We start from the raw sequence: 24,873 nt of genomic DNA, 5'->3' as shown, positions 1-24,873 counted from the left end.
GTCAGCTAATTCAACAGGAAACTTAGCATCTAACGGGGTTGGGGTTAAGTCTAAGAGTTGACTAAAGGCTTTCGACACAAAACTCCTATCAGCTCCAGTGTCAAACAATACAGAAGCAAAACAATCGTTCACAGGGAACTTACCAGTCACCACGTACGGATCATTGCGGGCTTGACCCGACCCAATAACAAAAGCTCTTCCTTTACCATTGTTTCCACCACCACTGCCACTTTCATTACCTCAATTGTTGTCGTTCTGTTTCAGCTTAGGGCAGTCCTTCTTAAAATGGCCCTCTTGACCACACTCAAAACATCCCTTAGTCGTCATAGGTGGTTTAGGAGCACCCTTTGCCGCAAGGTCTCCTCTACATTCCTTTGCCTGGTGACCCATCTTTCCGCATCTCAGACACTTGACACGGTCACACGGGCCAGCATGATGGTAGTTGCACCTGTTGCACTTCGGATATTCCCCAGCATATCCGCTCGAACCCTGCCCGCTACCGTTGTTATTGTTGTTGTGACCCTGATTGTTGAAGCTTCGAGTGAATTCGGGCTTGCGGTAGTGGTGTTGCTGAGGGGGGTTCGAGGATGAGGATCTGGTATTGTCAAACTTTCTCTTCCCGCTGCTCGGGTTGCTGTTGTTGTTGTCAGTGCTCAGGTTGTCACGGGCTTTAGTGGTTGAACCCCTAGGTGCTAGCGCACCTTGGGTCACTGCTTGATCCGTTAGTTTGTGAGCTAACCGAATCGCTTGTTGAATCGTGGCTGGTCTGGAAGACGTCACCATGCCCTGAATTTGCGGTGCTAACCCATCAATATATATTTCAATCCTCTTACTCGGCGGGTCTACCATCCGCGGACACATCACAGCTAACTCGTGAGAACGGGTAGTGTAGGCTTCGATTTCCGAACCCACCATCTTCAATGACCAATATTCTGACTCCAACTTTGCAATCTCCTCTCTTGGACAGTACCCCTCTCGCATCATGTTTTTGAACTCCTCCCAGTTCATCGCGTTAGCCAGTTCCAATCCAAGGATCTGTACGTTCGAATTCCACCAAGTGAGGGCAGAATCCTCAAGTGTTCCAGCAGCGAATTTGACCCTACTGGCAGGGGGACAATTACACATCTCAAACGCCGATTCGGCCTTCTCAGCCCAACGCAGGAAGCCTATAGCTCCCTCAGTGCCCTTAAACATACTGGGCTTGCAGTCAAGGTAGTTCTTGAAGGTACACGTTCCAATTGGACCTCCAGCTTGGTTCTGAACATGTGCGGCTAAAGCGGCCGCCGCATGGTCGTTCAGCAGAGTGGAGTTCTGCTGCAGTCAAGTTGATGTTACCACGTCCGTGTCCAGCGTTTCTTCCAGCCATTTCCTAGAATCACAGTATAAAATGTTAAACATGAATTTTTCTTTCATATACAACACACCATACATGTAATAAAAAGATAGGTAAGAAAGAAATAAGAAACATCATCACATCACAACCATATATTTATCCGAATAATAATTCATGATTAAAACCATTGTATTCGCTACAAAGTATTTAAAATCAATCCTTAAAATCATAGAAAATAATAGTTTGGATGGAGACAACCCCTCCATCTCGGTGTTATCATCACTAGATGTCATCATCTGAGGACACCTCTAAGTGTGCCTCCTCCTCAGCAGGTTCTTCCTCCGGTTCTTCTTCAGGTTCCTCCTCGGGATCCTCCTTAGGCTCCTCTTCGGGATCTTCTTCAGGCTCTGCCTCAGGCTCTGCCTCAGGTTCGGCTGCGTTCTGAGCAATTCGCATTTGTAAGACATCGCAATGCTCTAGAGCTATCTCGGTTCGGGTCCTTGCTACTTGGAGTTGCTCTTGCAAGTCTATCATCTCGGCTTGCATCTTTCTCATAATCTTCATCTATTGATCACTAGCCTCTTGCATTCCCTTCATTGCCGCTGTCATGCGGGAAATTTCCTTCTTAGTCTCGGTTCCATCTTTTAACAGTCCGGAAACGTTAGCTCTCGTATAGCGCATGTAACCCACGTCACGCTCCAAGCATGAAACAACAGCTGCGAGAACTCGCTCTACAGGTTCGGTTATGGGTGGTAGGGTGTTGAGGTAAGCAGGCTGGTTCGGGTGAGGTAACGGGGGAACTTGTTCACGGTAGACCATACGCCTGATCATATTAGGGTACCAATCCCAGCTAACTTCGTTTTCGTACATGCCTCCGGATAAGCGATACCTCTTCGGTGCAGGCGCTTCGAGTTCCGGGACTACACGGGGTGGCGATGCGGTAGGTAACTGCGGTTCCTTCCCGTGAGCATGAGTCATCGGATCGGATGATGATGAGGATGGCGTCGACATCCCTACAGGTAAGCCGTGTATGCGCGCGTATGAGTGAAAAGGGGTAAAGAGATAAGATAACAAAGACTGCACAAATCTATGCAGTGCGTATCATTATAACTAATGGGTCGTCGCGGTTATAGTCTAGTATGCATGCAATTTCTAGTTCGCTATAACCAATGGCTCTGATACCAATCTGTCACACCCTCAAAATCCACTAACGGGGTTTACCGTCAGAGGGTGTGAACTAACAGGATCGGATTCATTAGTTATAATCAAACCATAAAAACGTTTACGAGTAATTAAATGCGGAAGTGTAAAACCATAGAAACCAATGTTGCGTCACGCAGGATGACTTAAAACCCAATGATAACAGTTTAAAATAAGTTTGCATAATTAAAAGTGTTTCAAGCAATGCATGATCCTAAACCGCGCGCCCGCCTCGGCTACCTGAGAATAACATACTAAAAGTGTCAACACGGGGTTGGTGAGTTCACAAGTTTATATAAAATAAAGCGTTCAGCGTTTTGCGTTCAGCGTTTTGCGTTAAGCGTTTTGCGTTCAGCGTTTTGCGTTCAGCGTTTTGCGTTCAGCGTTTTGCGTTAAGCGTTAAGCGTTTTGCGTTCAGCGTTTTGCGTTAAGCGTTTTGTGTTACCAGATAGTGTTATGTCAATTATATATCTATAGGTAGCTAGCCTATAAAACAAGTATTACTAAGTGTTCGACACCGAAGCTGACTGTTTATCATTTGCCTTGCCACCATGTCTATCCCGACCATGGTACGTGTTTAGCCAAGATTACACCCACTCGACCTCCAGTCGAGTTTAGCGTTGGGTGGGGTTTGTCAAACCCAGTAGTACTACTCAACAATGACTCGCTATTATCCAATATTAAACGGTTCGATGTGAATGAAGGACTTTAGTTAACGCGTTTGCCACTTAGTCTTTACAAGTGATATATAATTTATATTAACAAAATCTTAAATGCGTTTTTCGGAGTATGTTATCTCCCCAAGTGAAAAGCGTTTGAAAACAGTTTAAAAGGGGTAAGTGAACTCACTGTTTGCGAAGTATTCCCAAAAATAAATCACCAAGTGTTGCGTGTCGCAGAAAACTCTCTCTAGCGTTCTAAAACAACAAAGAGATTTTCTAAGTATCGGAACTAATATCGAGTCTCTAGACCCGGCACATAATTCCTAAGCACAAGATACGTTTTGTGTTTGTTTGTGAATCGTGTGTGACTTAACAAGTACATTTTTTCTCCGGCTTGGTTAACATACCCCTTTGGCAACACTGCAAAATTTCGATTGATCCGATTCGTTCGTGGGGTAATAATATATTGTATAGAAGTCTCCAAGACCGAATTTTCGATCCGATTCCGTGATTCAACCCATACTCAGTTTTTTCTCCGGCTCGGTGAACATACTCCTTTGACAATACAAGCAAAATTTTGAAAGGGCCGAGGGGTGTCTTCAGGTCATAATTATTGATCCGATTCTTTCGTATGTTTATAAAATATTGTATGGAAGTCTCCAAGACCGAACCTCTGATCCGATTCCGTGGTTCGACCCATACTCAGTTTGTTCTCCGGCTCGGTGAGCATACCCCTTTGGCAATACTGGCAAATATTCAAACGGGCCGCTGGTGGCGTCAGAGAATAATTATTGATCCGATTCTTTCGTGTGATAATAAAATATTGTATGGAAATCACCGAGACCAAATTACTGATCTGATTCAGTGGTTCGATCCATACTCAGTTTTTTCTCCGGCTCGGTGAACATACCCCTTTTGTAATAGTGTCAAAATTTAGAACGGGCCGCGGGGTGACGTCAGGGCATAGTTATTGATCCGATTCTTTCGTGGGGTAATAATATATTGTATGGAAGTCTCCAAGACCGAATTTTTATCCGATTCAGTGGTTCAACCCATACTCAGTTTTTTCTCCGGCTCGGAGAACATACCCCTTTGGCAATACTTGCAAAATTTTGAACGGGCGCAAACTTATTGATCCGATTCTTTCGTGGGGTAATAATATATTTTATGGAAGTCTCCAAGACCGAATTTCTTATCCGATTCAGTGGTTCGACCCATACTTAGTTTTTTCTCCGGCTCGGAGAACATACCCCTTTGAAAATACAGGCAAAATTTCGAACGGGCCCAAACTTATTGATCTGATTCTTTCGTGGGGTAAAAATATATTGTATAGAAGTCTCCAAGACCAAATTTCTTATCCAATTCCGTGGTTCGACCCGTACTCAGGTTTTCTCCGACTCGGTGAACATTACCCTTTTGCAATACTAGCAAAATTTCGAACGGGATGCAGGGTGGCGTCAGGGCATAATTATTGATCCTATTCTTTTGTAATTTTATAAAATAATGTATGGAAGTCTCCAAGACCGAACTTCTGATCCGATTCAGTGGTTTGACCCATACTCAGTTTTTTCTCCGGCTCGCTGAACATAACCCTTTGGCAAAACTAGCAAATATTAGAACGGGCCGCATGGTGGCGTCAGGGAATAATTATTGATCCGCTTTTTTCGTGGGGTAATAAAATATTGTATGGAAGTCACCAAGACCAAATTACTAATCTGATTCAGTGGATCAACCCATACTCAGTTTTTTCTCCGGCTCGGTGAACATACCCCTTTGGCAACACTAGCAAAATTTCGAACGGGCCGTGGGGTGACGTCAAGGCATAATTATTGATACAATTCGTTCGTGGGGTAATAATATATTGTATGGAAGTCTCCAAGACCGAATTTCTAATCTGATTCTGTGGTTCGACCCATACTCAGTTTTTTCTCCGGCTCGGTGAACATACCCCTTTGGCAATACTGTAAAAATTTCGAACGGGCCGCAGGGTGACGTCAGGGCATAGTTATTGATCCGATTCTTTCATGGGGTAATAATATATTGTATGGAAGTCTCCAGGACCGAATTTCTTAGCCGATTCAGTGGTTCGACCCATACTTAGTTTTTTATCCGGCTCGGAGAACATACCCCTTTGGAAATACAGGCAAAATTTCGAACGGGCCCAAACTTATTGATCCGATTCTTTCGTGGGGTAATAATATATTGTATGGAAGTCTCCAAGAACGAATTTCTTATCCGATTCAGTGGTTCGACCCATACTTAGTTTTTTCTCCGGCTCGGAGAACATACCCCTTTGGAAATACAGGTAAAGTTTCGAAAGGGCCGCGGGGTGTCGTCAGGTCATAATTATTGATCCGATTCTTTCGTATGTTTATAAAATATTGTATGGAAGTCTCCAAGACCGAACCTCTGATCCCATTCCGTGGTTCGACCCATACTCAGTTTGTTCTCCGGCTCGGTGAGCATACCCCTTTGGCAATAATGGCAAATATTCAAACGGGCCGCGGGTGGCGTCAGAGAATAATTATTGATCCGATTCTTTCGTGTGATAATAAAATATTGTATGGAAATCACCGAGACCAAATTACTGATCTGATTCAGTGGTTCGACCCATACTCAGTTTTTTCTCCGTCTCGGTGAACATACCCCTTTGGCAATACTGTCAAAATTTCGAACGGACCGCGGGGTGACGTCAGGGCATAGTTATTGATCCGATTCTTTCGTGGGGTAATAATATATTGTATGGAAGTCTCCAAGATCGAATTTCTTATCCGATTCCGTGGTTCGACCCATACTAAGGTTTTCTCCGACTCGGTGAACATACCCCTTTGGCAATACTAGAAAAATTTCGAACGGGCTGCGGGGTAGCGTCAGGGCATAATTATTGATCCTATTCTTTCGTATGTTTATAAAATAATGTATGGAAGTCTCCAAGACCGAACTTCTGATCCGATTTAGTGGTTCGACCCATACTCAGTTTTTTCTCCGGCTCGGTGAACATAACCCTTTGGCTAAACTGGCATATATTCAAACGGGCCGCATGGTGGAGTTAGGGAATAATTTTTGATCCGCTTTTTTCGTGGGGTAATAAAATATTGTATGGAAGTCACCAAGACCAAATTAATGATCTGATTCAGTGGATCAACCCATACTCAGTTTTTTCTCCGGCTCGGTGAACATACCCCTTTGGCAACACTGGCAAAATTTCGTACGGGACGCGGGGTGACGTCATCGAATAATTATTGATCCGATTCATTCGTGGGGTAATAATATATTGTATGGAAGTCCCCAAGACCGAATTTCTGATTTGATTTTGTGGTTCGACCCATACTCAGTTTTTTCTCCGGCTCGGTGAACATACTCCTTTGACAATACAAGCAAAATTTCGAAAGGTGGCGTCAGGTCATAATTATTGATCCGATTCTTTCGTATGTTTATAAAATATTGTATGGAAGTCTCCAATACCGAACTTCTGATCCGATTCCGTGATTCGACCTATAATCAGTTTGTTCTCCGGCTCGGTGAGCATACCCCTTTCGCAAAACAGGCAAAATTTCGAACGGGCCCCGGGGTGACGTCAAGGAATAATTATTGATCCGATTCGTTCGTGGGGTAATAATATATTGTATGGAAGTATCCAAGACCGATTTTCTGATCTGATTCTGTGGTTCGACCCATACTCAGTTTTTTCTCCGGCTCGGTGAACATACCCCTTTGGCAATACTTGCAAATATTCAAACGGGCCGCGGGGTGGCGTCAGGGAATAATTATTGATACGATTCTTTCGTGTGATAATAAAATATTGTATTGAAATCACAGAGACCAAATTAGTGATCTGATTCAGTGGTTTGACCCATACTCAGTTTTTTTACCGGCTCGGTGAACATACCCCTTTGGCAATACTGTCAAAATTTCGAACGGGCCGCGGGGTGACGTTAGGGCATAGTTATTGATCCGATTCTTTCGTGGGGTAATAATATATTGTATGGAAGTCTCCAAGATCGAATTTCTTATCCGATTCCGTGGTTCTACCCATACTCAGGTTTTCTCCGACTCGGTGAACATACCCCTTTGGCAATACTAGAAAAATTTCGAACGGGCTGCGGGGTAGCGTCAGGGCATAATTATTGATCCTATTCTTTCGTATGTTTATAAAATAATGTATGGAAGTCTCCAAGACCGAACTTCTGATCCGATTTAGTGGTTCGACCCATACTCAGTTTTTTCTCCGTCTCGGTGAACTTAACCCTTTGGCTAAACTGGCATATATTCAAACGGGCCGCATGGTGGAGTTAGGGAATAATTATTGATCCGCTTTTTTCGTGGGGTAATAAAATATTGTATGGAAGTCACCAAGACCAAATTAATGATCTGATTCAGTGGATCAACCCATACTCAGTTTTTTCTCCGGCTCGGTGAACATACCCCTTTGGCAACACTGGCAAAATTTCGAACGGGCCGCGGGGTGACGTCAAGGAATAATTATTGATCCGATTCATTCGTGGGGTAATAATATATTGTATGGAAGTCCCCAAGACCGAATTTCTGATCTGATTTTGTGGTTCGACCCATACTCAGTTTTTTCTCCGGCTCGGTGAACATACTCCTTTGACAATACAAGCAAAATTTCGAAAGGTGGCGTCAGGTCATAATTATTGATCCGATTCTTTCGTATGTTTATAAAATATTGTATGGAAGTCTCCAATACCGAACTTCTGATCCGATTCCGTGATTTGACCAATAATCAGTTTGTTCTCCGGCTCGGTGAGCATACCCCTTTCGCAAAACTGGCAAAATTTTGAACGGGCCCCGGGGTGACGTCAAGGCATAATTATTGATCCGATTCGTTCGTGGGGTAATAATATATTGTATGGAAGTCTCCAAGACCGAATTTCTAATCTGATTCTGTGGTTCGACCCATACTCAGTTTTTTCTCCGGCTCGGTGAACATACCCCTTTGGCAATACTGTAAAAATTTCGAACGGGCCGCAGGGTGACGTCAGGGCATAGTTATTGATCCGATTCTTTCATGGGGTAATAATATATTGTATGGAAGTCTCCAGGACCGAATTTCTTAGCCGATTCAGTGGTTCGACCCATACTTAGTTTTTTATCCGGCTCGGAGAACATACCCCTTTGGAAATACAGGCAAAATTTCGAACGGGCCCAAACTTATTGATCCGATTCTTTCGTGGGGTAATAATATATTGTATGGAAGTCGCCAAGAACGAATTTCTTATCCGATTCAGTGGTTCGACCCATACTTAGTTTTTTCTCCGGCTCGGAGAACATACCCCTTTGGAAATACAGGTAAAGTTTCGAAAGGGCCGCGGGGTGTCGTCAGGTCATAATTATTGATCCGATTCTTTCGTATGTTTATAAAATATTGTATGGAAGTCTCCAAGACCGAACCTCTGATCCCATTCCGTGGTTCGACCCATACTCAGTTTGTTCTCGGCTCGGTGAGCATACCCCTTTGGCAATAATGGCAAATATTCAAACGGGCCGCGGGTGGCGTCAGAGAATAATTATTGATCCGATTCTTTCGTGTGATAATAAAATATTGTATGGAAATCACCGAGACCAAATTACTGATCTGATTCAGTGGTTCGACCCATACTCAGTTTTTTCTCCGTCTCGGTGAACATACCCCTTTGGCAATACTGTCAAAATTTCGAACGGGCCGCGGGGTGACGTCAGGGCATAGTTATTGATCCGATTCTTTCGTGGGGTAATAATATATTGTATGGAAGTCTCCAAGATCGAATTTCTTATCCGATTCCGTGGTTCGACCCATACTAAGGTTTTCTCCGACTCGGTGAACATACCCCTTTGGCAATACTAGAAAAATTTCGAACGGGCTGCGGGGTAGCGTCAGGGCATAATTATTGATCCTATTCTTTCGTATGTTTATAAAATAATGTATGGAAGTCTCCAAGACCGAACTTCTGATCCGATTTAGTGGTTCGACCCATACTCAGTTTTTTCTCCGGCTCGGTGAACATAACCCTTTGGCTAAACTGGCATATATTCAAACGGGCCGCATGGTGGAGTTAGGGAATAATTTTTGATCCGCTTTTTTCGTGGGGTAATAAAATATTGTATGGAAGTCACCAAGACCAAATTAATGATCTGATTCAGTGGATCAACCCATACTCAGTTTTTTCTCCGGCTCGGTGAACATACCCCTTTGGCAACACTGGCAAAATTTCGTACGGGACGCGGGGTGACGTCATGGAATAATTATTGATCCGATTCATTCGTGGGGTAATAATATATTGTATGGAAGTCCCCAAGACCGAATTTCTGATTTGATTTTGTGGTTCGACCCATACTCAGTTTTTTCCCCGGCTCGGTGAACATACTCCTTTGACAATACAAGCAAAATTTCGAAAGGTGGCGTCAGGTCATAATTATTGATCCGATTCTTTCGTATGTTTATAAAATATTGTATGGAAGTCTCCAATACCGAACTTCTGATCCGATTCCGTGATTCGACCTATAATCAGTTTGTTCTCCGGCTCGGTGAGCATACCCCTTTCGCAAAACAGGCAAAATTTCGAACGGGCCCCGGGGTGACGTCAAGGCATAATTATTGATCCGATTCGTTCGTGGGGTAATAATATATTGTATGAAAGTATCCAAGACCGATTTTCTGATCTGATTCTGTGGTTCGACCCATACTCAGTTTTTTCTCCGGCTCGGTGAACATACCCCTTTAGCAATACTTGCAAATATTCAAACGGGCCGCGGGGTGGCGTCAGGGAATAATTATTGATACGATTCTTTCGTGTGATAATAAAATATTGTATTGAAATCACAGAGACCAAATTAGTGATCTGATTCAGTGGTTTGACCCATACTCAGTTTTTTTACCGGCTCGGTGAACATACCCCTTTGGCAATACTGTCAAAATTTCGAACGGGCCGCGGGGTGACGTTAGGGCATAGTTATTGATCCGATTCTTTCGTGGGGTAATAATATATTGTATGGAAGTCTCCAAGATCGAATTTCTTATCCGATTCCGTGGTTCTACCCATACTCAGGTTTTCTCCGACTCGGTGAACATACCCCTTTGGCAATACTAGAAAAATTTCGAACGGGCTGCGGGGTAGCGTCAGGGCATAATTATTGATCCTATTCTTTCGTATGTTTATAAAATAATGTATGGAAGTCTCCAAGACCGAACTTCTGATCCGATTTAGTGGTTCGACCCATACTCAGTTTTTTCTCCGTCTCGGTGAACTTAACCCTTTGGCTAAACTGGCATATATTCAAACGGGCCGCATGGTGGAGTTAGGGAATAATTATTGATCCGCTTTTTTCGTGGGGTAATAAAATATTGTATGGAAGTCACCAAGACCAAATTAATGATCTGATTCAGTGGATCAACCCATACTCAGTTTTTTCTCCGGCTCGGTGAACATACCCCTTTGGCAACACTGGCAAAATTTCGAACGGGCCGCGGGGTGACGTCAAGGAATAATTATTGATCCGATTCATTCGTGGGGTAATAATATATTGTATGGAAGTCCCCAAGACCGAATTTCTGATCTGATTTTGTGGTTCGACCCATACTCAGTTTTTTCTCCGGCTCGGTGAACATACTCCTTTGACAATACAAGCAAAATTTCGAAAGGTGGCGTCAGGTCATAATTATTGATCCGATTCTTTCGTATGTTTATAAAATATTGTATGGAAGTCTCCAATACCGAACTTCTGATCCGATTCCGTGATTTGACCAATAATCAGTTTGTTCTCCGGCTCGGTGAGCATACCCCTTTCGCAAAACTGGCAAAATTTCGAACGGGCTCCGGGGTGACGTCAAGGCATAATTATTGATCCGATTCGTTCGTGGGGTAATAATATATTGTACGGAAGTATCCAAGACCGATTTTCTGATCTGATTCTGTGGTTCGACCCATACTCAGTTTTTTCTCCGGCTCGGTGAACATACCCCTTTGGCAATACTTGCAAATATTCAAACGGGCTGCGGGGTGGCGTCAGGGAATAATTATTGATACGATTCTTTCGTGTGATAATAAAATATTGTATTGAAATCACAGAGACCAAATTAGTGATCTGATTCAGTGGTTCGACCCATACTCAGTTTTTTCTCCGGCTCGGTGAACATACCCCTTTGGCAATACAGTCAAAATTTCGAACGGGCCGCGGGGTGACGTCAGGGCATAGTTATTGATCCGATTCTTTCGTGGGGTAATAATATATTGTATGGAAGTCTCCAAGACCGAATTTCTTATCCGATTCAGTGGTTCGACCCATACTTAGTTTTTTCTCCGGCTCGGAGAACATACCCTTTTGTAAATACAGGCAAACATTCGAACGGGACCAAACTTATTGATCCGATTCTTTCGCAGGGTAATAATATATTGAATTGAAGTCTCCAAGACTGAATTTCTTATCCGATTCCGTGGTTCGACCCATACTCAGGTTTTCACCGACTCGGTGAACATACCCCTTGGCTATACTAGGAACATTTCGAACGGGATGCGGGGTGGCGTCAGGGCATAATTATTGATCCTATTCTTTCGTAACTTTATAAAATAATGTATGGAAGTCTCCAAGACCGAACTTCTTATCCGATTCAGTGGTTCGACCCATACTCAGTTTTTTCTCCGGCTCGGTGAACATAACCCTTTGGCAAAACTGACAAATATTATAACGGACCGCATGGTGGCGTCTGGGAATAATTATTGATCCGCTTTTTTCGTGGGGTAATAAAATATTGTATGGAAGTCACCAAGACCAAATTAATGATCCGATTCAGTGGATCAACCCATACTCAGTTTTTTCTCCGGCTCGGTGAATATACCCCTTTGGCAACACAGGCAAAATTTCGAACGGGCCGTGGGGTGACGTCAAGGCATAATTATTGATCCGATTCGTTCGTGGGGAAATAATAAATTGTATGGAAGTCTCCAAGACCGAATTTCTGATCTGATTCTGTGGTTCGACCGATACTCTGTTTTTTCTCCGGCTCGGTGAACATACCCCTTTGGCAATACTGGCAAATATTCAAACGGGCCGCGGGGTGGCGTCAGGGAATAATTATTGATCCGATTCTTTCGTGTGATAATAAAATATTGTATGGAAATCACGGAGACCAAATTACTGATCTGATTCAGTGGTTCGACCCATACTCACGTTTTTCTACGGCTCAGTGAACATACCCCTTCGGCACTACACTCAAAATTTCGAACGGGCCGCGGGGTGACGTCAGGGTATAGTTATTGATCCGATTCTTTCGTGTGGTAATAATATATTGTATGGAAGTCTCCAAGACCGAGTTTCTTATCCGATTCAGTGGTTCGACCCATACTTAGTTTTTTCTCCGGCTCGGAGAACATACCCCTTTGGAAATACAGGCAAAATTTCGAACGGGCCCAAACTTATTGATCCGATTCTTTCGTGGGGTAATAATATATTGTATGGAACTTTCCAAGACAGAATTTCTTATCCGATTCCGTGGTTCGACCCATACTCAGGTTTTCTACGACTCGGTGAACATACCCATTTGGCAATACTTGCAAAATTTCGAACGGGCTGCGGGGTGGCGTTAGGGCATAATTATTGATCCTATTCTTTCGTATTTTTATAAAATAATATATGGAAGTCTCCAAGACCGAACGTCTGATCCGATTCAGTGGTTCGACCAATACTCAGTTTTTTCTCCGGCTCGCTGAACATAATCCTTTGGCAAAACTGGCATATATTAGAACGGGCTGCATGGTGGCGTCAGGGAATAATTATTGATCCACTTTTTTCGTGGGGTAATAAAATATTGTATGGAAGTCACCAAGACCAAATTACTGATCTGATTCAGTGGATCAACCCATACTCAGTTTTTTCTCCGGCTCGGTGAACATACCCCTTTGGCAACACTGGCAAAATTTCGAACGGGCCGTGGGGTGACGTCAAGGCATAATTATTGATACGATTCGTTCGTGGGGTAATAATATATTGTATGGAAGTCTCCAAGACCGAATTTCTGATCTGATTCTGTGGTTCGACCCATACTCAGTTTTTTCTCCGGCTCGATGAACATACCCCTTTGGCAATACTGTCAAAATTTCGAACGTGCCGCAGGGTGACGTCAGGGCATAGTTATTGATCCGATTTCTTCCGTGGGGTAATAATATATTGTATGGAAGTCTTCAGGACCGAATTTCTTATCCGATTCAGTGGTTCGACCCATACTTAGTTTTTTCTCCGGCTCGGAGAACATACCCTTTTGTAAATACAGGCAAACATTCGAACGGGCCCAAACTTATTGATCCGATTCTTTCGCAGGGTAATAATATATTGAATTGAAGTCTCCAAGACTGAATTTCTTATCCGATTCCGTGGTTCGACCCATACTCAGGTTTTCACCGACTCGGTGAACATACCCCTTTGGCTATACTAGGAACATTTCGAACGGGATGCGGGGTGGCGTCAGGGCATAATTATTGATCCTATTCTTTCGTAACTTTATAAAATAATGTATGGAAGTCTCCAAGACCGAACTTCTTATCCGATTCAGTGGTTCGACCCATACTCAGTTTTTTCTCCGGCTCGGTGAACATAACCCTTTGGCAAAACTGACAAATATTATAACGGGCCGCATGGTGGCGTCAGGGAATAATTATTGATCCGCTTTTTTCGTGGGGTAATAAAATATTGTATGGAAGTCACCAAGACCAAATTAATGATCCGATTCAGTGGATCAACCCATACTCAGTTTTTTCTCCGGCTCGGTGAATATACCCCTTTGGCAACACAGGCAAAATTTCGAACGGGCCGTGGGGTGACGTCAAGGCATAATTATTGATCCGATTCGTTCGTGGGGAAATAATAAATTGTATGGAAGTCTCCAAGACCGAATTTCTGATCTGATTCTGTGGTTCGACCGATACTCTGTTTTTTCTCCGGCTCGGTGAACATACCCCTTTGGCAATACTGGCAAATATTCAAACGGGCCGCGGGGTGGCGTCAGGGAATAATTATTGATCCGATTTTTTCGTGTGATAATAAAATATTGTATGGAAATCACGGAGACCAAATTACTGATCTGATTCAGTGGTTCGACCCATACTCACGTTTTTCTACGGCTCAGTGAACATACCCCTTTGGCACTACACTCAAAATTTCGAACGGGCCGCGGGGTGACGTCAGGGTATAGTTATTGATCCGATTCTTTCGTGTGGTAATAATATATTGTATGGAAGTCTCCAAGACCGAGTTTCTTATCCGATTCAGTGGTTCGACCCATACTTAGTTTTTTCTCCGGCTCGGAGAACATACCCCTTTGGAAATACAGGCAAAATTTCGAACGGGCCCAAACTTATTGATCCGATTCTTTCGTGGGGTAATAATATATTGTATGGAACTTTCCAAGACAGAATTTCTTATCCGATTCCGTGGTTCGACCCATACTCAGGTTTTCTACGACTCGGTGAACATACCCATTTGGCAATACTTGCAAAATTTCGAACGGGCTGCGGGGTGGCGTTAGGGCATAATTATTGATCCTATTCTTTCGTATTTTTATAAAATAATATATGGAAGTCTCCAAGACCGAACGTCTGATCCGATTCAGTGGTTCGACCAATACTCAGTTTTTTCTCCGGCTCGCTGAACATAATCCTTTGGCAAAACTGGCAAATATTAGAACGGGCTGCATGGTGGCGTCAGGGAATAATTATTGATCCACTTTTTTCGTGGGGTAATAAAATATTGTATGGAAGTCACCAAGACCAAATTACTGATCTGATTCAGTGGATCAACCCATACTCAGTTTTTTCTCCGGCTCGGTGAACATACCCCTTTGGCAACACTGGCAAAATTTCGAACGGGCCGTGGGGTGACGTCAAGGCATAATTATTGATACGATTCGTTCGTGGGGTAATAATATATTGTATGGAAGTCTCCAAGACCGAATTTCTGATCTGATTCTGTGGTTCGACCCATACTCAGTTTTTTCTCCGGCTCGATGAACATACCCCTTTGGCAATACTGTCAAAATTTCGAACGGGCCGCAGGGTGACGTCAGGGCATAGTTATTGATCCGATTTCTTTCGTGGGGTAATAATATATTGTATGGAAGTCTTCAGGACCGAATTTCTTATCCGATTCAGTGGTTCGACCCATACTTAGTTTTTTCTCCGGCTCGGAGAACATACCGTTTTGTAAATACAGGCAAACATTCGAACGGGCCCAAACTTATTGATCCGATTCTTTCGCAGGGTAATAATATATTGAATTGAAGTCTCCAAGACTGAATTTCTTATCCGATTCCGTGGTTCGACCCATACTCAGGTTTTCACCGACTCGGTGAACATACCCCTTTGGCTATACTAGGAACATTTCGAACGGGATGCGGGGTGGCGTCAGGGCATAATTATTGATCCTATTCTTTCGTAACTTTATAAAATAATGTATGGAAGTCTCCAAGACCGAACTTCTTATCCGATTCAGTGGTTCGACCCATACTCAGTTTTTTCTCCGGCTCGGTGAACATAACCCTTTGGCAAAACTGACAAATATTATAACGGGCCGCATGGTGGCGTCAGGGAATAATTATTGATCCGCTTTTTTCGTGGGGTAATAAAATATTGTATGGAAGTCACCAAGACCAAATTAATGATCCGATTCAGTGGATCAACCCATACTCAGTTTTTTCTCCGGCTCGGTGAATATACCCCTTTGGCAACACAGGCAAAATTTCGAACGGGCCGTGGGGTGACGTCAAGGCATAATTATTGATCCGAGTCGTTCGTGGGGAAATAATAAATTGTATGGAAGTCTCCAAGACCGAATTTCTGATCTGATTCTGTGGTTCGACCGATACTCTGTTTTTTCTCCGGCTCGGTGAACATACCCCTTTGGCAATACTGGCAAATATTCAAACGGGCCGCGGGGTGGCGTCAGGGAATAATTATTGATCCGATTCTTTCGTGTGATAATAAAATATTGTATGGAAATCACGGAGACCAAATTACTGATCTGATTCAGTGGTTCGACCCATACTCACGTTTTTCTACGGCTCAGTGAACATACCCCTTTGGCACTACACTCAAAATTTCGAACGGGCCGCGGGGTGACGTCAGGGTATAGTTATTGATCCGATTCTTTCGTGTGGTAATAATATATTGTATGGAAGTCTCCAAGACCGAGTTTCTTATCCGATTCAGTGGTTCGACCCATACTTAGTTTTTTCTTCGGCTCGGAGAACATACCCCTTTGGAAATACAGGCAAAATTTCGAACGGGCCCAAACTTATTGATCCGATTCTTTCGTGGGGTAATAATATATTGTATGGAACTTTCCAAGACAGAATTTCTTATCCGATTCCGTGGTTCGACCCATACTCAGGTTTTCTACGACTCGGTGAACATACCCATTTGGCAATACTTGCAAAATTTCGAACGGGCTGCGGGGTGGCGTTAGGGCATAATTATTGATCCTATTCTTTCGTATTTTTATAAAATAATATATGGAAGTCTCCAAGACCGAACGTCTGATCCGATTCAGTGGTTCGACCAATACTCAGTTTTTTCTCCGGCTCGCTGAACATAATCCTTTGGCAAAACTGGCAAATATTAGAACGGGCTGCATGGTGGCGTCAGGGAATAATTATTGATCCACTTTTTTCGTGGGGTAATAAAATATTGTATGGAAGTCACCAAGACCAAATTACTGATCTGATTCAGTGGATCAACCCATACTCAGTTTTTTCTCCGGCTCGGTGAACATACCCCTTTGGCAACACTGGCAAAATTTCGAACGGGCCGTGGGGTGACGTCAAGGCATAATTATTGATACGATTCGTTCGTGGGGTAATAATATATTGTATGGAAGTCTCCAAGACCGAATTTCTGATCTGATTCTGTGGTTCGACCCATACTCAGTTTTTTCTCCGGCTCGATGAACATACCCCTTTGGCAATACTGTCAAAATTTCGAACGGGCCGCAGGGTGACGTCAGGGCATAGTTATTGATCCGATTTCTTTCGTGGGGTAATAATATATTGTATGGAAGTCTTCAGGACCGAATTTCTTATCCGATTCAGTGGTTCGACCCATACTTAGTTTTTTCTCCGGCTCGGAGAACATACCCCTTTGGAAATACAGGCAAAATTTCGAACGGGCCCAAATTTATTGATCCGCTTCTTTCGTGGGGTAATAATATATTGTATGGAACTCTCCAAGACAGAATTTCTTATCCGATTCCGTGGTTCGACCCATACTCAGGTTTTCTCCGACTCGGTGAACATACCCCTTTGGCAATACTTGTAAAATTTCGAACGGGCTGCGGGGTGGCGTTAGGGCATAATTATCGATCCTATTCTTTCGTATGTTTATAAAACAATGTATGGAAGTCTCCAAGACCGAACTTCTGATCCGATTCAGTGGTTCGACCCATACTCAGTTTTTTCTCCGGCTCGGTGAACATAACCCTTAGGCAAAACTGGCAAATATTCGAACGGGCCGCATGGTAGCGTCAGGGAATAATTATTGATCCGATTTTTTCGTGTGGTAATAAAATATTGTATTGAAGTCACCAAGACCAAATTATTGATCTGATTCAGTGGATCAACCCATACTCAGTTTTTCCTCCGGCTCGGTGAACATACCCCTTTGGCAACACTGGCAAAATTTCGAACGGGCCCCGGGGTGACGTCAAGGCATAATTATTGATCCGATTCGTTCGTGGGGTAATAATATATTGTATGGAAGTCCCCAAGACCGAATTTCTGATCTGATTCTGTGGTTCGACCCATACTCAGTTTTTTATCCGGCTCGGTGAACATACTCCTTTGACAATACAAGCAAAATTTCGAAAGGTGGCGTCAGGTCATATTTATTGATCCGATTCTTTCGTATGTTTATAAAATAGTGTATGGAAGTCTCAAATACCGAACTTCTGATCCGATTCCGTGGTTCGACCCATAATCAGTTTGTTCTCCGGCACGGTGAGCATACCCCTTTGGCAAAACTGGCAAAATTTCGAACGGGCCCCGGGGTGACGTCAAGGCATAATTATTGATCCGATTCGTTCATGGGGTAATAATATATTGTATGGAAGTCTCCAAGACCGAATTTCTGATCTGATTATGTGGTTCGACCCATACTCTGTTTTTTCTCCGGCTCGGTGAACATACCCCTTTTGCAATACTGCAAATATTCAAACGGGTCGCGGGGTGGCGTGAGGGAATAATTGTTGATCCGATTCTTTCGTGTGATAATAAAATACTGTATGTAAATCACGGAGACCAAATTACTGATCTTATTCAGTGGTTCGACCCATACTCTGTTTTTTCTCCGGCTCGGTGAACATACCCCTTGGGCAATACTGTCAAAATTTCGAACAGGCCGCGGGGTGACGTCAGGGCATAGTTATTGATCCGATTCTTTCGTGGGGTAATAATATATTGTATGGAAGTCTCGAAGACCGAATTTCTTATCCGATTCAGTGGTTCGACCCATACTTAGTTTTTTCTCCGGCTCGGAGAACTTACCCCTTTGGAAATACTGGCAAAATTTCGAACGGGCCCAAACTTATTGATCCGATTCTTTCGTGGGGTAATAATATTTTTTATGGAAGTCTCCAATACCGAATTTCTTATCCGATTCCGTGGTTCGACCCATACTCAGGTTTTCTCCGACTCGTTGAACATACCCCTTTGGCTATACTAGCAAAATTTCGAACGGGCTGCGGGGTGGCGTCAGGGCATAATTATTGATCCTATTCTTTCTTATGTTTATAAAATAATGTATGGAAGTCTCCAATACTGAACTTCTGACCCGATTCAGTGGTTCGACCCATACTCAGTTTTTTCTCCGGCTCGGTGAAATAAACCTTTGGCAAAACCAGCAAATATTCGAACGGGCCACATGGTGGCGTCAGGGAATAATTATTGATCCTCTTTTTTTGTGGGGTAATAAAATATTGTATGGAAGTCACCTAGACCAAATTACTGATCTGATTCAGTGGATCAACCCATACTCAGTTTTTTCTCCGGTTCGATGAACGTACCCCTCTGGCAACACAGGCAAAATTTCGAACGGGCCGTGGGGTGACTTCAAGGCATAATTATTGATCCGATTCGTTCGTGGGGTAATAATATATTGTATGGAAGTCTCAAAGACCGAATTTCTGATCTGATTATGTGGTTCGACCCATACTCAGTTTTTTCTCCGGCTCGGTGAACATACCCCTTTGGCAATACAGGCAAATATTCAAACGGGCCGCGGGGTGGCGTCAGGGAATAATTACTGATCCGATTCTTTCGTGTGATATAAAATATTGTATGGAAATCACCGAGACCAAATTACTGATCTAATTCAGTGGTTCGACCCATACTCAGTTTTTTCTCCGGCTCTGTGAACATAACCCTTTGGCAATACTGTCAAAATTTCGAACGGGCTGCGGGGTGACGTCAGGGCATAGTTATTGATCCGATTCTTTCGTGGGGTAATAATATATTGTATGTAAGTCTCCAAGACCGAATTTCTTATCCGATTCAGTGGTTCGACCCATACTCTGTTTTTTCTCCGGCTCGGTGAACATACCCCTTTGGCAATACTGACAAATATTCAAACGGGACAGTCAGGGAATAATTATTGATCCGATTCGTTGGTGGGGTAATAATATATTGTATGGAAGTTTCCAAGACCGAATTTCTGATCTGATTATGTGGTTCGACCCATACTCAGTTTTTTCTCTGGCTCGGTGAACATACCCCCTTGGCAATACAGGCAAATATTCAATCGGGTCGCGGGGTTGCGTCAGGGAAAAATTATTGATCCGATTCTTTCGTGTGATAATAAAATATTGTATGAAATCACCGAGACCAAATTACTGATCTGATTCTGTGGTTCGACCCATACTCAGTTATTTCTCCGGCTCGGAGAACATACCCCTTTGGCAATACTGTCAAAATTTCGAACTGGCCGCGGGGTGACGCCAGGGCATAGTTATTGATCCGATTCTTTCGTGGGGTAATAATATATTGTATAGTCTCCAAGACCGAATTTCTTATCCGATTCAGTGGTTCGACCCATAGTTTTTTCTCCGGCTCGGAGAACATACCCGTTTGGAAATTCAGGCAAAATTTCGAACGGGCCCAAACTTATTGATCCGATTCTTTCGTGGGGTAATAATATATTGTATGGAAGTCTCCAAGACCGAATTTCTGATCTGATTCCGTGGTTCGACCCATACTCAGGTTTTCTCCGACTCGGTGAACATACCCCTTTGGCAATACTAACAAATTTCGAACGGGCTGCGGGGTCGCGTCAGGCCATAATTATTGATCCTATTCTTTCGTATGTTTATAAAATAATGTATGGAAGTCTCCAAGACCGAACTTCTGATCTGATTCATAGGTTCGACCCATACTCAGTTTTTTCTCCGGCTCGGTGAACATAACCCTTTGGCTAAACTGGCAAATATTCGAACGGACCGCATGGTGGCGTCAGGGAATAATTATTGATCCGCTTTTTTCGTGGGGTAATAATATATTGTATGAAAGTCACCAAGACCAAATTAATGATCTGATTCAGTGGATCAACCCATACTCGGTTTTTTCTCCGGCTGGGTGAACATACCCCATTGGCAACACTGGCAAAATTTCGAACGGGCCGCGGGGTGACGTCAAGGCATAATTATTGATCCGATTCGTTCGTGGGGTAATAATATATTGTATGGAAGTCCCCAAGACCGAATTTCTGATCCGATTCTGTGGTTCGACCCATACTCAGTTTTTTCTCCAGCTCGGTGAACATACTCCTTTGACAATACAAGCAAAATTTCGAAAGGGCCGTGGGGTGGCGTCAGGTCATAATTATTGATCTGATTCTTTCGTATGTTTATAAAATATTGTCTGGAAGTCTCCAATACCGAACTTCTGATCCGATTCCGTGGTTCGACCCATAATCAGTTTGTTCTCCGGCTCGGTGAGCATACCCCTTTGGCAAAACTGGCATATATTAGAACGGGCCGCAGGGTGACGTCAAGGCATACTTATTGATACGATTCGTTCGTGGGGTAATAATATATTGTATGGAAGTCTCCAAGACCGAATTTCTTATCCGATTCAGTGGTTCGACCCATACTTAGTTTTTTCTCTGGCTCGGAGAACATACCCATTTGGCAATACTTGGAAAATTTCGAACGGGCTGCAGGGTGGCGTCAGGGCATATTTATTCTTTCGATTCTTTTGTATGTTTATAAATTATTGTATGGAAGTCTCCAAGACCGAATTTCTAATCCGATTTACTGGTTCGACCCATAGTCAGTTTTTTCTCCGGCTCAGTGAACATACCACTTTGGAAAAACTGGCCGCGGGTTGGAGTTAGGGAATAACTATTGATCCGCTTCTCTCGTGGGGTAATAAAATATTGTATGGAAGTCACAAAGATCAAATTACTGATCTGATTCAGTGAACATACCCCTTTGGCAAAACTAGCAAATATTCGAACAGGCCACGGGATGACGTCAGAGGATAATTATTGATCCGATTCAAAATATTATATGGAAGTCACCAAGACCAAATTACTGATCTGATTCAGTGGTTCGACCCATACTTTGTTTTTTCTCTGGCTCGGTGAACATACCCCTTTGGCAATACTGACAAAATTTTGAACATGCCGCGGGGTGAAGTTAGGGTATAATTATTGATCCGATTCATTTGTGGGGTAATAATATATTTTATGGAATTCTCCAAGACCGAATTTCTGATCCGATTCAGTGGTTCGACCCATACTCAATTTTTTCTCCGGCTCGGTGAACATACACCTTTGGCAATACAGGAAAATTTTCGAACGGGACCCCGAGTGGTGTCAGGGCATAATTATTGATCCGTTTCTTTCGTATGTTTGTAATATAATGTATGGAAGTCTCCAAGAACGAATTTATGAACTAATTCAGTGGTTCGACCCATACTCCGTTTTTCTCCGGCTCGGTGAACATACCCCTTTGGCAATAAAGGAAAATACTCGAACGGGCCACGGGGTGGCATCAGAGAATAATTATTGATCCGCTTCTTTCGTGGGGTAATAAAATATTGTATGGAAGTCACCAAGACCAAATTACTGATTCGTTTCAGTGCTTCGACCCATACTCATTTTTTTCTCCGGTTCAGTGAACAAACCCTTTTGTCAATAATGGCAGATATTCGAACGGGCCGCGGGGTGGCGTCAGGGAGTAATTATTGATCAGCTTATTTTGTGGGGTAATAATATATTGTACGGAAGTCTCCAGGACCGAATTTCTTATCCGATTCAGTGGTTCGACCCATACTCAGTTTTTTCTCCGACTCGGAGAACATACTCCTTTGGCAATACTTGCAAAATTTCGAACGGGCTGCGGGGTGGCGTCAGGGCATAATTATTGATCCGATTCTTTCGTGTGTTTATAAAATATTGTATGGAAGTTTCCAAGCCCGAATTTCTGATCCGATTCACAAGTTCGACCCATAGTCAGTTTTTTCTCCGGCTCAGTGAACATACCCTTTTGGAAAAACTGGCCGCGGGGTGGCGTTAGGTAATAACTATTGATCCTCTTCTCTTGTGGGGTAATAAAATATTGTATGGAAGCCACCAAAATCAAATTACTGATATGATTCAGTGGTTCGACCCATACTCTGTTTTTTCTCCGGCTCGGTGAACATACCCTTTTGGCAACACTGGCAAAATTTCGAAGTTGCCGCGGGGTGACGTGTGGGCATAATTATTGATCCGATTCGTTCGTGGGGTAATAATATATTGTATGGAAGTCACCAATACCAAATTACTGATCTGATTCAGTGGTTCGACCCATACTCAGTTTTTTCCCCGGCTTGGTGAACATACCCCTTTGGCAACGCTGGCAAAATTTCGAACGTGCCGCGGGGTGACGCTAGGGCCTAATTATTGATCTGATTCGTTCGTGGGGTAATAATATATTGAGTAGAAGTCCCCAAGACGGAATTCCTTATCCAATTCAGTGGTTCGACCATACTCAGTTTTTTCTCCGGCTTGGTGAACATACCCCTTTGGCAACACTGCAAAATTTCGATTGATTCGATTCGTTCGGGGGGTAATAATATATTGTATGGAAGTCTCCAAGACCGAATTTTCGATCCGATTCAGTGGTTCAACTTATACTAAGTTTTTTCTCCGGCTCGGTGAACATACTTCTTTGACAATACAAGCAAAATTTCGAAAGGGTCGCGGGGTGGCGTCAGGTCATAATTATTGATCCGATTCTTTTGTATGTTTATAAAATATTGTATGGAAGTCTCTAATACCGAACTCCTGATCCGATTCCGTGGTTCGACCCATACTCAGTTTGTTCTCCGGCTCGGTGAGCTTACCCCTTTGGCAAAACTGGCAAATATTCGAACGGGCCGCAGGGTGACGTCAAGGCATAATTATTGATACGATTAGTTCGTGGGGTAATAATATATTGTATGGAAGTCTCCAAGACCGAATTTCTGATCTGATTCTGTGGTTCGACCCATACTCAGTTTTTTCTCCGGCTCAGTGAACATAACCCTTTGGCAATACTGGCAAATATTCAAACGGGTCGCAGGGTGGCGTCAGGGAATAATTATTGATCCGATTCTTTCGTGTGATAATAAAATATTGTATGGAAATCACCAAGACCAAATTACTGATCTGATTCAGTGGTTCGACCCATACTAAGTTTTTTCTCCGGCTCGGTGAACATACCCCTTTGGCAATACTGTCAAAATTTCGAACGGGCCCCAGGTTGACGTCAGGGCATAGTTATTGATCCGATTCTTTCGTGGGGTAATAATATATTGTATGGAAGTCTCCAAGACCGAATTTCTTATCCGATTCAATGGTTCGACCCATACTCTGTTTTTTCTCCGGCTCGGTGAACATACCCCTTTGGCAATACTGACAAATATTCAAACCGGACAGTCAGGGAATAATTATTGATCCGATTCGTTCGTGGGTTAATAATATATTGTATGGAAGTCTCTGAGACCGAATTTCTGATCTGATTATGTGGTTCGACCCATACTCAGTTTTTTCTCCGGCTCAGTGAACATAACCCTTTGGCAATACTGGCAAATATTCAAACGGGTCGCGGGGTGGCGTCAGGGAATAATTATTGATACGATTCTTTCGTGTGATAATAAAATATTGTATGGAAATCACCAAGACCAAATTACTGATCTGATTCAGTGGTTCGACCCATACTCAGTTTTTTCTCCGGCTCGGTGAACATACCCCTTTGGCAATACTGTCAAAATTTCGAACGGGCCCCAGGGTGACGTCAGGGCATAGTTATTGATCCGATTCTTTCGTGGGGTAATAATATATTGTATGGAAGTCTCCAAGACCGAATTTCTAATCCGATTCAATGGTTCGACCCATACTCTGTTTTTTCTCCGGCTCGGTGAACATACCCCCTTGGCAATACTGACAAATATTCAAACGGGACAGTCAGGGAATAATTATTGATCCGATTCGTTCGTGGGGTAATAATATATTGTATCGAAGTCTCCAAGACCGAATTTCTGATCTGATTATGTGGTTCGACCCATACTCAGTTTTTTCTCTGGCTCGGTGAACATACCCCTTTGGCAATACAGGCAAATATTCAAACGGGACGCGGGGTGGCGTCAGGGAATAATTATTGATCCGATTCTTTCGTGTGATA

This window comes from Bidens hawaiensis, unplaced genomic scaffold, assembly GCF_021521415.1.
Source record: "Bidens hawaiensis isolate Kalapana, Puna unplaced genomic scaffold, B.hawaiensis_p1.1 tig00013244_1, whole genome shotgun sequence".
Lineage (NCBI taxonomy): Eukaryota > Viridiplantae > Streptophyta > Magnoliopsida > Asterales > Asteraceae > Bidens > Bidens hawaiensis.
Note: the sequence above shows the minus strand (reverse complement) of the source record.